The sequence below is a fragment of the Mustelus asterias genome, chromosome 29 (genome assembly GCF_964213995.1).
Source record: "Mustelus asterias chromosome 29, sMusAst1.hap1.1, whole genome shotgun sequence".
NCBI lineage: Eukaryota > Metazoa > Chordata > Chondrichthyes > Carcharhiniformes > Triakidae > Mustelus > Mustelus asterias.
Genome location: NC_135829.1, coordinates 1,399,623 through 1,412,813, shown reverse-complemented (window position 1 = coordinate 1,412,813; position 13,191 = coordinate 1,399,623). Strand labels below are relative to the sequence as shown.

Sequence of the window (13,191 nt, the reverse complement as noted above, 5' to 3'; positions counted from 1 at the left end):
GGTCGAGGACAATTCTTTCAGCTGGAAGATCAGCAAGTTTCGGGCGGACCAAAGCGCGTCCTTCACCGAATTGATGACCCTCCAGCAGCAGTTGATATTTGTCTCGGTGTGCGTCCCTGGAAACAGCCCGTAGAGCACAGAGTCCTGCGTCACCGAGCTGCCCGGGACGAACCACGACAAATACCACTGCATCTCACTCCAGACCTTCTTTGCAAAGGCGCATTCCACAAGGAGGTGTGCGACCGTCTCATCACCCCCGCAGCCGCTTCGAGGGCAGCGTGCGGTGATGTTGAGACCTTGAGCGTGCATAAAGGATCTGACGGGGAGTGCCCTTCTCACCACCAGCCAAGCCAGGTCTTGGTGCTTGTTTGTGAGTTCTGGTGATGAGGCATTCTGCCAAATGACACTGACAGTCTTCTCAGGGAACCATCCGACAGGATCTGCCGTCTCCTTTTCTCTCAGGGCCTCAAGGACGTTACGTGCTGACCACTGCTTGATCGCCATGTGGTCAAAGGTGTGTTTCTGGAAGAATTTCTCCACGAAGGACAGGTGCTGCGGTACGGTCCAACTACTTGGAGCGTTCCGCGGCAATGTGGCCAGACCCATCCTCCGCAACACTTGGGACAGGTAGAACCTCAAAAATTAGTGGCACTTGCTGTTAGTGTACCGAGGATCTACACACAGCTTGATGCAGCCGCACACAAAGGTGGCCATCAGGATGAGGGCGGCGTTGGGAACGTTTTTCCCTCCGTTCTCTGGAGATTTGTGCATCGCTTCCCTGCGGACACGATCCATCTTTGATCTCCAGATGAACTTGAAGATGGCCCGGGTCACTGCTGCTGCGCAGGACTTGGGGAGAGGCCACACCTGCGCCACGTACAGAAACACGGACAGAACCTCACATCGGATCACAAGGTTCTTCCCAGTGATGGAGAGGGAGCGTTGCTCCCACAATCCCAATTTTTGTCTGGCTTTGGCGATGCGCTCCTCCCAGTTTTTGGCGCATGCCCCTGCCGCTCCGAACCATATCCCCAGCACCTTGAGGTAGTCTACCCTAACGGTGAAGGGGACAAAGGATGTGTCAGGCCAGTTCCCAAAGAACATGGCCTCACTCTTACCCTGGTTGACTTTGGCCCCCGAGGCCAGCTCGAACTGCTCACAGACTTGAAGGAGCCTGCGAACAGACGAGGGGTCCGAGCAGAAAACAGCCACGTCATCCATGTACAGGGAGGCTTTGACTTGCGTCCCTCCGCTGCCTGGGATTGTAACCCCTTTGATGCCTGGGTCGCTTCTGAGGGCCTCGGCAAAGGGTTCAATGCAACACACAAAAAGGATGGAGGAGAGAGGGCAGCCCTGCCTGACTCCAGACCTGATTTGAAACGTATCTGATTCCCACCCATTGATTGAAACTGCGCTACTGATGTCTGTGTAGAGCAGTTGGATCCAATTGCAGATTCCCTCTCCAAAGCCCATTTTGGAGAGCACATCCATCATGTAGCTGTGCGATATTCTGTCAAACGCCTTTTCCTGGTCTAGACTGATGAGGCAGCTGTCCACCTGCCTGTCCTGCACGTAGGCGATCGTATCCCTGAGTAGCGCGAGGCTATCAGAGATCTTCCTGCCGGGTACAGCACAGGTTTGATCAGGATGGATCACTGACCCCAGAGCAGACTTGACCCGGTTGGCGATGACCTTGGCCAGAATCTTGTAATCCACATTCAATAGTGAAATAGGTCTCCAATTTCTAATTTCTTCCCTTTCCCCCTTCTGCTTGTAGATGAGGGTAATGATGCCTTTCCTCATGGATTCTGACATGCTGCCTTCCAGAAGCATACTCTCGTATACTTCCAGGAGGTCCGGGCCCGTCAAGTCCCACAACGCCGAGTAAAACTCAGCCGGTAAGCCGTCGCTACCGGGAGTTTTACCCTTCTGAAGGGACTCGACTGCCTTTGTCAGCTCATCCAGAGCTACCGGTCTGTCCAGGCTCTCCCGCTCGCCGTCGTCCAAGACTTGCGTGATAGATGACAGGAAAGACTGGGAGGCCGTGCTGTCTGTTGGCTTCAGGTCATACAGTCCGGCATAGAAGGATTTGCAAATCCTCAGAATGTCAGACTGCGATGACCTTACAGAGCCATCTTCTTCCTTCAGGTTTGTGATCACAGAGGTTTCTCTGTGCACCTTCTGGAAGAAGAAGCGCGAGCACGTTTCGTCCTGCTCCACGGAGCGGACCCTGGACCGGAAGATAACCTTGGAGGCCTCCGAGGCAAAGAGCAAGGCTTGCTGGCTCTTCACCTCCCGGAGGTCCTCCTTGACATCAACCCCCATCGACTGCAGTTGGAGTAGCTCCTGCATGCTTTTCTGGAGTCAGGACATTTCCCCCCGTCTCTCCCTGGCCTTCTGAACCCCTTTTCGGGTAAAGAACCTCTTGATGTTGCCCTTGATGGTTTCCCACCAGAGCGATGGAGACTCAAAGAAGGGTTTCACGGTTCTCCAACCGTGGTAAACCCACTTGAGTTCCTCGAGGTTCTCTGGGGTCAACAGTTCTACATTAAGCTTCCAGGACCCCCTGCCCACTTTCTGGTTTTCCTCCAGCTGACAGTCTGCCAGCAGGAGGCAGTGGTCAGAGAAGAACACCGGCTTGACGTCGGTGGACCTGACCGTGAGCGCGCGGGATGCAAACATGAAGTCGATCCTGGAGCGGACAGACCCGTCTGGCCGCGACCACGTGTATCTACGCTGCCCTCCGTCTGCTGGATCGCTGAAGACGTCGAGCAGCTTGGCATCCTTGACTGTTTCCAGCAGGGCTCTGGACGTAGCGTCCAGTTTACTTTCGGCCCTGTTGGATCGGCCAGCCTTTTCAATGATACAGTTAAAGTCCCCACCCAGTATGATTGGCCTGGAGGTGGTGAGTAGCAGTGGCAGCTGTTCAAAAAGTGCCAGCCGCTCGGTCTTGACGGCAGGGGCATACACATTAATCAGCCTGAGAGGGCAGTTTTTGTACGTGACGTCTGCTACGAGGAGGCGTCCTCCCACCACCTCCTTAACTTCGGAGACGGTGAAGACCCGTAGCAGAATGCCTAGGCCGGATGAACGGCAGTCGTTCCCACCTGACCAGATGGACGGTCCGTGGGACCACACACTCGACCAGCGCCTGTAGTTGCTGAGGTGTGGTATTCCACACTCCTGCAGGAACAGCAGGTCGGCCTTGACCTTGGCCAGGTAGGACAAGCTGGCCGCACATCTCAGACTATCTTTAACACTGCGAACATTTAAAGATGCAAACTTTAAAGACATTTTAATGTTTAAAAGGTTTGTCAGTTCTTACGTGTCCTTCAGTCAGCCTCTTCCAGGTGCTGCATTCCTGTGGCGCTGACGAAATTCTGCAGGGCTGCAGGGCTGAGGTAGCAGTCCGACCCTGCCTCAGGTCCCCGACCACGACTGGGTGACATGGTCGGTGTCGTGTAGCCCTCGGTTGGTGCTGGGCTTGCCGGCCGATCTCCGCCTTGGGCGTCGTCGGTGTCCTCGTTCCAAGTAGGAGATAATTTTTTTTCTAATTTCAAAAATATACTTTATTCACAAAAAAAACTCTCCAATAAAACATTGCAAAATGACAGATCCAAAAGTCATAAACAGTGCAAAAAAGAATCATTTTTACAGTACAATACAATGCTTATTTACAAAAACATTACATTTCGTTACATTTCATTTCTTAAAACTATATACATGTGTCAGAGTTTACTGTGTGCCGTTATTGTTCAGATTGGCACACAGTTACGGGGGCCGAGGGTATTCTGCAGTTACCCGGCCCTCGGTCTGCCTCGGTTGAGACGCTTTACACGGTGGCCTTTCCCCATTGTGCCTTTGCGGCGGCTGCCCCAAGCTTGAGCGCGTCCCTGAGCACGTAGTCCTGGACCTTGGAATGTGCCAGTCTGCCACACTCGGTCGAGGACAAGTAGGAGATAATTTTTTTTTAGAAATACTTTTCCAATTCAATCAAATCAAATCCAATTCAGAGTCTCAACAAGTTGAGACATTTCCGATCCAGGCTGACAAGACATTGATTCGGCCTCTGATATTCGGGTAAGCGTTCTCCAAGGCGGCCTTCGCGACACACGACAGCGCAGAGTTGCTGAGCAGAAACTGATAGCCAAGTTCCGCACACACGCGGACGGCCTCAACCGGGATATTGGGTTCATGTCACACTATTTGTAACGCCCACAGTTGCGTGGACCTGCAGAGTTTCACTGGCTGTCTTGTCTGGAGACAATACACATCTTTTTAGCCTGTCTTGATGCTCTCTCCACTCCCATTGTTTTGTTTCTTAAAGACTTGATTAGTTGTAAGTATTCGCATTCCAACCATTATTCATGTAAATTGAGTCTGTGTCTTTATAAACTCTGTTTGTGAACAGAATTCCCACTCACCTGAAGAAGGGGCTTGGAGCTTCGAAAGCTTGTGTGGCTTTTGCTACCAAATAAACCTGTTGGACTTTAACCTGGTGTTGTTAAACTTCTGACTGTGTTTACCCCAGTCCAACGCCGGCATCTCCACATCAAGCCAGCGATGCCCATGTTCCACGAATGAATTTTTAAAAACCCTAGTAATGACTAACACTACATTCTGCACTCTCTCCTTTCTTCCTCTATGTACAGTACAGCTTCCTTCTCGGTACTGTATACTAATACATGTGACAATAATAAATCAAATCAGTGAGTCATTTGCCCTGAGGGGATTCTGCTCCACTCAGTTCACTTTGGCTGAAAGGTCTTAGACTTTGACTCTCCCCATTGCACCTCTGCGGCAGCTGCCCCAAGTTTTATTTTGTCCCTCAGCACATAATGTGGAAATACCGACGTTGGACTGGGGTGGGCACAGTAAGAAGTCTCACAAGAGCACTGTACCAGTGCTCTGACAGCTCCTGATTCCAAATAAACCTGTCGGTGTTGTGAGACTTCTTACTGCCCTCAGGTCATAGTCCTCGACTTTGAAGGGTGCTAGTCTGCAACACTCGTGTTGACAACAAATTTTCGCGCAGAATGACCAACAAAGCTCGAACCACACAAAATAGAGCCTTCTATTTCCAGCAACAATAATTACTCAAAGCATAAAAACAGAACAAGCCACTGCGTCAGAGGCTGCTAAGTGGGCCTACAAGTGCAAACGAAGATTAAATCTAATTTTAAGTTCTAGAAACCAACCACTCAGAATGCTTTCCCTTCCTCCACTTCTCCCATAATGAGAGAAGAGAACGATCATCAATGGTTAAGAGCTCTTGCACAAAGCAACACTCTTAACCGGCTTCACGCTCAGAAAGGAAAGCTATATCTCCTCCTCATGGTTAGTGAGACCGAACAATTTAGAACACATTTCTCAAGTAAAGAACTATAGAAATGATCCCTAAAAGTATAGTCTTAACAAAATACTCTTAGCGCTCCAATCTCCATCCTCAGCAAATCCTCTTTACATGAGACTGAACAGTAACCCATTTTTTTCATTCAGTCATAGTTTCCAGTATAAAAAGAAGTATGAACACAGTTAATCATGTTTCATCTTTTAAAAATATAATCGTTGATATAATTGCTTAAAAAAGCAATAGTGTCTAAAGATTTGTTATTACCCACCAGGCAGATAATTTGCATATAAGAACGTTCGGTATCCAGAAATGGTTCTGTTCATTGTTTGGCAATCGTTATTCTAAATTTCAGGATCAAATCTAGTTGTGAACGTTTCTGAGACCAGTTGACACGATATTCTATTCATTATTCTTATTTCACAAGCTTTAAGGTAAATAGAGAGCAGCAGCGTCCTGTTGTGTGATAAAATACTGGCAGTTCGGTCAGGCGATCTCTGTTGGTTTGTTGTGGTATTGCACCTCAAGTCCACCTCATTGTGGAATGTGCCTTCGCAAAGAGGTTCTGGGGAGAGATGAATGGTTTTTGTCGAAGTTCATCCCAAGCAGCTCCGTGCGAAGAACTCTGTGCTTTACGGGCTGCTCCCAGGGGCGTGTTCTGAGACAAACATCAGATAGGAGCATGGGAATTAGGAGCAGAAATAGGCAAATTCAGCCCTTCCAGCCTGCTCCGCCATTCAATCAGATCATGGCTGATCTCTCCCTGGTCTCAAATCCACCTCTTCACCTGTTTCCCATATCCCCTTGTCCTTTTTTTATTAGAAATATATCTATCTTCTTCTTGAAATCTTTTAATGAAACCATTCCACCACGCTATGGGGCAGCGAGTTCCACAAATTCACCACCCTCTGCGAGAAATATTTCCTCCTCATCTCAGTTTTAAATCTACCGCCTCTCAACCTACACCTGCGACCTCTTGTTCGAGATTGTCCTATAAGAGGAAACATTTGGTCTACGTTTACTTTATCAATCCCTTTTAAAATTTTATATACTTCGATCAGATCGCCTCTCATCCTTCTAAACTCCAGTGAGTACAAGCCCAAACTGTTCAATCTCTCCTCATACGTCAACCCTTTCATCCCCGGAATCAATCTGGTGAACCTCCTCTGAACTGCCTCCAAAGCCACCACATCCTTCCTCAAATAAGGAGACCAAAACTGGATACAATACTCCAGATGTGGTCTCACAAGCACCCTATACAATTGCAACAACACTTCTCTACTTTTATACTCCAGTCCCTTTGCAATAAATGCCAACATCCCATTTGCCTTTTTTATTACACGCTGTATCTGCATACCAACCTTCTGCAATTCATGAACATAAACACTCAGATCCCTCTGCCTGGACCCATTTTGAATCTGCTTCCCATTTCGGTAATAACTTGCCTTTCTATTTTTTCTGCCAAAATGGATAACCTCACATTTATCCGCATTAAATTCCATCTGCCAAATTTTGGCCCATTCTCCTAGCCTATCCATATCCGTCTGTATGTTGCTGGAGGATCATCAACTCAGTGAAAGACACCCTTTGGTCTGCCCGAAACTTGTTGGTCTTCAAGGGGTTGTCCCGAGTGAGTGTTGCAGACTGACACATTCCAAAGCCCAGGACTATGCGCTGAGAGACGCACTGAAGCTCAGGGCAGCTGCCACAGAGACTCATAGAAATCATAGAAACCCTACAGTACAGAAAGAGGCCATTCGGCCCATCGACTCTGCACAAACCACAATCCCACCCAGGCCCTATCCCCATATCCCTACATATTTTACCCACTAATCCCTCTAACCTACGCATGTCAGGACACGAAGGGGCAATTTTTAGCATGGCCAATCAACCTAACCCGCACATCTTTGGACTGTGGGAGGAAACCGGAGCACCCGGAAGAAACCCACGCAGACACGAGGAGAATGTGCAAACTCCACACAGACAGTGATCCAAGCTGGGAATCGAACCCAGGTCCCTGGAGCTGTGAAGCAGCAGTGCTAACCACTGTGCTACCGTGCCGCCCCCACTGTGCTACCGTGCCGCCCCCACTGTGCTACCGTGCCGCCCCCACTGTGCTACCGTGCCGCCCCACTGTGCTACCGTGCCGCCCCCCACTGTGCTACCGTGCTGCCCACTGTGCTACCGCGCCGGCCAATGGGCTCAATGGGGAAGGTCGCTGTAGGTCGGTGGAGTAGTGGATGAGGTGGAGGGCTGTTGTAGGCTGCAAAGAGACATAGATAGGATGCAAAGCTGGGCTGAAAAATGGCAAATGGAGTTTAACCCTGATAAATGTGAGGTGATTCATTTTGGTAAGACTAATTTAAATGTGGATTACAGGGTCAAAGGTAGGGTTCTGAAGACTGTGGAGGAACAGAGAGATCTTGGGGTCCATATCCACAGATCTCTAAAGGTTGCCACTCAAGTGGATAGAGCTGTGAAGAAGGCCTATAGTGTGTTAGCTTTTATTATGTGGAGATGACTAGCTTTTATTAACAGGGGGTTGGAGTTTAAGAGCCGTGGGGTTATGCTGCAACTGTACAGGACCTTGGTGAGACCACATTTGGAATATTGTGTGCAGTTCTGGTCACCTCACTATAAGAAGGATGTGGAAGCGCTGGAAAGAGTGCAGAGGAGACTTACCAGGATGCTGCCTGGTTTGGAGGGTAGGTCTTATGAGGAAAGGTTGAGGGAGCTAGAGCTGTTCTCTCTGGAGCGGAGGAGGCTGAGGGGAGACTTAATAGAGGTTTATAAAATGATGAAGGGGATAGATAGAGTGAACGTTCAAAGACTATTTCCTCGGGTGGATGGAGCTATTACAAGGGAGCATAACTATAGGGTTTGTGGTGGGAGATATAGGAAGGATATCAGAGGTAGGTTCTTTATGCAGAGTGTGGTTGGGGTGTGGAATGGACTGCCTGCAGTGATAGTGGAGTCAGACACTTTAGGAACATTTAAGCGGTTATTGGATAGGCACATGGAGCACAACAGGATGATAGGGAGTGGGATAGCTTGATCTTGGTTTCAGATAAAGATCGGCACAACATCGTGGGCTGAAGGGCCTGTTCTGTGCTGTACTGTTCTATGTTCTATAAGACCTTTCAACCACAGTGAACTGAGGGGAGCAGAACCCCCTCGGGCTGAATGACTCACTGAACGTATACAGTGAATATTACATGTATCTCAGTTGTACTGAAGCACTTCGGAGTGCAACTTTTTTCGATGTATATAACATTTAAAATAAAGCAAAATACTGCAGATGTTGGAATCTGAAACAAAAACTGAAAATGCTGGAAAATCACAGCAGGTCTGACAGCATCTATGGAGAGAGAATGGAGCCAACGTTTCGCGTCTGGATAACCCTTCATCAGAGCTAAGAGCAAAGAGAATCAGCAGAGATTTATATTATAAGGGTGGGCGTGCGGGGGCTGTATTTGGGACAAAGGGAATGTAAATGACGATGAAGAAGGCTCAGAAAGGTGCTAAAAGTGTCCATTAAGTGATCAGAATGTGTGAATGGCAGAACAGAGGTACAAATGGTTAAGAGACTGCCTGAGAAATGTGGCAGTTGCCCTAAAAGGAAGACAAATCGGCAGCGCTATTTCGGATAATGGCATCATCAGAACAGATGCGGCAGAGGAAAAGGAATTGAGAAGGAACTGATGCGCCTCCACCGCATCGTTCTGATGAGGCCACTTTCCAAAATGGCGCTGCTAATATGTCTTCCTTCTTCCTCAGTCATGATTTTCCACCCACTGTGGTTGACAGGGTTCTCAACCGCTTCCGACCCAGCCCCTGAGCCACTGCTCTCACCCCCTCCCCTTCTTCCCAGAACCAGGATAGGGTCCTTCTTGTTCTCACTTTTCACCCCACCAGCCTCTGCATTCAAAGGATCATTCTCCGCCATTTCCACCAACTCCAGCATGATGCCACTACTCAACACATCTTCCCCTCATCCTCCCCTGTCAGCATTCTGCAGGGACCATTCTTTCTGGGAAACCCTGGTCCACTGCTCTATCACACCCAACACCTCACCCCTGCCCATGGCACCTTCCCACGCAAACATAGAAGGTGCAACATCTGCCCCTTTACCTCCTCCCTGCTCACCATCCCAGCTCCTGAAAACACCCCTTTCCGTCCACCCCTTTCCGTCCACAAGCAGGACACAGACCTTCCTGTCGCTTGCCACTTCACACACCACCCTGCTCTCATGCCCACATGTCCATCCTTGGCCTATTGCAATGTTCTAGCGAATCCCAATGCAAACTGGAGGAACAGCACCTCATCTTCCGATTGGGCACTTTACAGCCTTCCAGACTGAACACTGAGTTCAACAACTTCAGAGTGTGAACTCTCCCCTCCACCTTCACCCCACTTCCATTTATTTTATTTCTCCCTTTCATTCATCCATTTTTATCATCCTTCATTCTCACTTCCATTTTTCCACTTCTCCATTCTCGCTCCCCATCGTGCCCTGAATAGATGATCAAAGGCTGCTCTACTCTTTGCAGAGGAGGTCTGACTGCTGCTGATTTAACCCAAGGATCACCACACTTCAGGCGAAGGGCAATGCTGAGAAGGAGGATCTCAGCGATAACCGCAGCCGGTACGGGAATTACACCCGTGCTGTTAGCATCAACCATCCAGCCAATTGAGTTTGGGATTAGTCTGACAAACTGGCGTGTGTGTGGGATTATTTTCGGATTAGTGTCTTGCACATGTCCATTGCAGGGAGTTGCTTCCCATTAGTTTTCGTGGAAAACACAAATATTCCTTGATTGTTGACAGGATCCAAATTCCATTTCTCCTGATCTCCATACTGTTTTTATCATTTCAGTCCATGAACCCTCGATAGGCAATCACATATATTCAAATGCAAAAGCTGGAAATCTTATTAAATAATAAAAGGGAGCATAGTTTGCGGTTCCCCTTTTGTGTTGGTCAAAAATTGAGAGCCAGCTTCATCCTTGTCCGAATCAGATTGCGGAATTGTTAAATAAACAGCAGAGGTGATGAACCAGGATGTGTCAAGCAGGATATTTAATACAAATTAAATATTGTATTAAATACAGTGCAAAAAGCTAACGAAAGAGAAGAGAAACTTGAAAAACAAGGTGCCTCCCAGGCACATAATAAAGTGTGACACTGTAAGCCACATAAGGAAATATTAGGTCAGATAACAAAAAGCTTGATCAAAGAAGTCAATTAAAAAAGTATCTTCAAGGAAGAAAGTGAGGCAAAGAATTTTACTGTGCCACCCACCATGGGGATTGGAGTAGGTGAGGGCGGAGCATGGGATGGTCTGTTGACCTTGGGTGGGATTTTACAGTTTCAGGATAAGCAAGGCCGTAAGGTTCCCTCCACAAAGAGGGTATTCCGCAACTTGGGGCCTAGACAAGTGAAGATACAGCAACCAATAGTACAGCAAATAAAACTAAAGTTGTACAGGGATCAGATATGAGGAATGCAAGTATTTTGGAGGGTTGTGGTTCCAGACAAGGCCATAGAGAGATTTGGAAATAATTTCAAAATCAAAACATTCCTGGACTGGAAGCCAATATAGGTCAGAGGGTACAGGGGTGAGAAGGGAACAGGACTTGGGATGAGTTAAGACATGGGCAGCAGAGTACTGGAACAATTGAGCCTAGAGGTAGGAACGGAATAACTGAGGGTTTCAGCAGCAGATGAACTGAGATGGGGCAAAGGCAGGTGATGCTACAGAAGTGGAAACAGGTGGTTTAAGTGGTGCCACAAGTATGATGTTGGAGGCCAATCTCAGCGTCAAATGTGACAGCAAGATTGCAAAAGGATTGGCTTAATCCCGGATTGTTGCCAGGGACCGGGGTGGGGTTTTAAGGCAAGGATAGATACATTTTTGAACAGTAAAGGAATTAAGGGTTATGGTGAGCGGGCGGGTAAGTGGAGCTGAGTCCACGAAATGATCAGCCATGATCTTATTGAATGGCGGAGCAGGCTCGAGGAGCCAGATGGCCTACTCCTGCTCCTAGTTCTTATGTCAGGAGCGAGAGAACAGAAGTTTGCAGTGGAGGTTGACACATAGAGTCATAGAGATTTACAGCATGGAAACAGGCCCTTCGACCCAACTTGTCCATGCCACCCTTTTTTTTAAAAAACCCCTAAACTAATCCCGATTGCCCGCATTTGGCCCACATCCCTCTATACCCATGTAACTATCTAAATGCTTTTTAAAAGATAAAATTGTACCCGCCTCTACTAGTACCTCTGGCAGCTTGTTCCAGACACTCACCACCCTCTGTGTGAAAAAATTGCCCCTCTGAACACTTTTGTATCTCTCCGCTCTCACCTTAAACCTATGCCTTCTAGTTTTAGACTCCCCTACCTTTGGGAAAAGATATTGACTATCTAGCTGATCTATGCCGCTCATTATTTTATAGACCTCTATAAGATCACCCCTCAGCCTCCTACGCTCCAGAGAAAAAAGTCCCAGTCTATCCAGCCTCTCCTTATAACTCAATCCATCAAGTCCCGGTAGAATCCCAGTAAATCTTTTCTGCACTCTTTCTAGTTTAATAATATCCTTCCTATAATAGGGTGACCAGAACTGCACACAGTATTCCAAGTGTGGCCTTACCAATGTCATGTACAACTTTAACAAGATGTCCCAACTCCTGTATTCAATGTTCTGACCGATGAAACCAAGCATGCTGTATGCCTTCTTCACCACTCTGTCCACCTGTGACTCCACTTTCAAGGAGCTATGAGCCTGTACCCCTAGATCTCTTTGTTCTGTAACTCTCCCCACATGAAACATATGGTTTCATAGAATTATAGAATCATACAGCGCAGAAGAGGCCCTTCGACCTATCGAGTCCACACCAACACATTAGGACACCAAATTGGCCACTTCAATAAAAATAATTCTCCTAAAACTTAAATTCCATTTATTGAGAATAAAAATGATGCTCCCAATGCCGTGTCATTGCCATCCCGCAATGCCATGACTCGGATTCGAACCGAGGTTGCTGCGGCCACAGCGCAGAGTACTAACCACTATACGATCACGGCGAGCTACTCGGGAGACAAGAACAGGTGCCGTAACTGAGTTACAAGAAGCTAAACGTCACGCCTCCGACATCATGTGACGTCCTGATGTCATGCCATGATGTGGAGATGTCGACGTTGGACTGGGGTAAACACAGTAAGGAGTCTAACAACACCAGGTTAAAGTCCAACAGGTTTATTTGGTAGCAAACACCACGAGCTTTCAGAGCGCTGCTCCTTCGTCAGGTGAGTGGGAGATCTGCTCATAAACAGCAAACAGGGCATATAAAGACACAAACTCAATTTACAGAATAATGAATAATGATGGGAATGCGAGTCTTTACATCTAATCAAGTCTTAAAAGGTACAGACAATGTGAGTGGAGAGAGCATTAGCACAAGTTAAAGAGATGTGTATTGTCTCCAGACAGGAAAGTTAGTGAAATTTTGCAAGTCCAGGCAAGTCGTGGGGGTTACAGATAGTGTGACATGAACCCAAGATCCCGGTTGAGGCCATCCTCATGTGTGCGGAACTTGGCTATCAGTCTCTGCTCAGCGACTCTGCGCTGTCATGTGTTGTGAAGGCTGCCTTGGAGAATGCTTACCTGAATATCAGAGGTCGAATGCCCGTGACCGCTGAAGTGCTCCCCAACAGGAAGAGAACAGTCTTGCCTGGTGATTGTCGAGGGGTGTTCATTTATCCGTTGTTGTAGCGTCTGCATAGTTTCCCCAATGTACCATGCCTCAAATATTTGTCTTGGTGTGTGTCCCCCTGGGAAC

General features: G+C 47.9%; 2 non-coding genes across 2 annotated transcripts; both read right to left on the bottom strand.

Moving 5' to 3' along the window:
* Positions 1–5,196: 5,196 nt before the first annotated feature.
* LOC144480618 (small nucleolar RNA U3) lies at positions 5,197–5,413 on the bottom strand. The gene has a single exon (XR_013495705.1). It is a non-coding gene; the product is annotated as a small nucleolar RNA U3 (small nucleolar RNA).
* Positions 5,414–12,364: 6,951 nt separating this feature from the next.
* trnah-gug (transfer RNA histidin (anticodon GUG)) lies at positions 12,365–12,436 on the bottom strand. The gene has a single exon. It is a non-coding gene; the product is annotated as a tRNA-His (tRNA).
* Between the last annotated feature and the right edge of the window lie 755 nt (positions 12,437–13,191).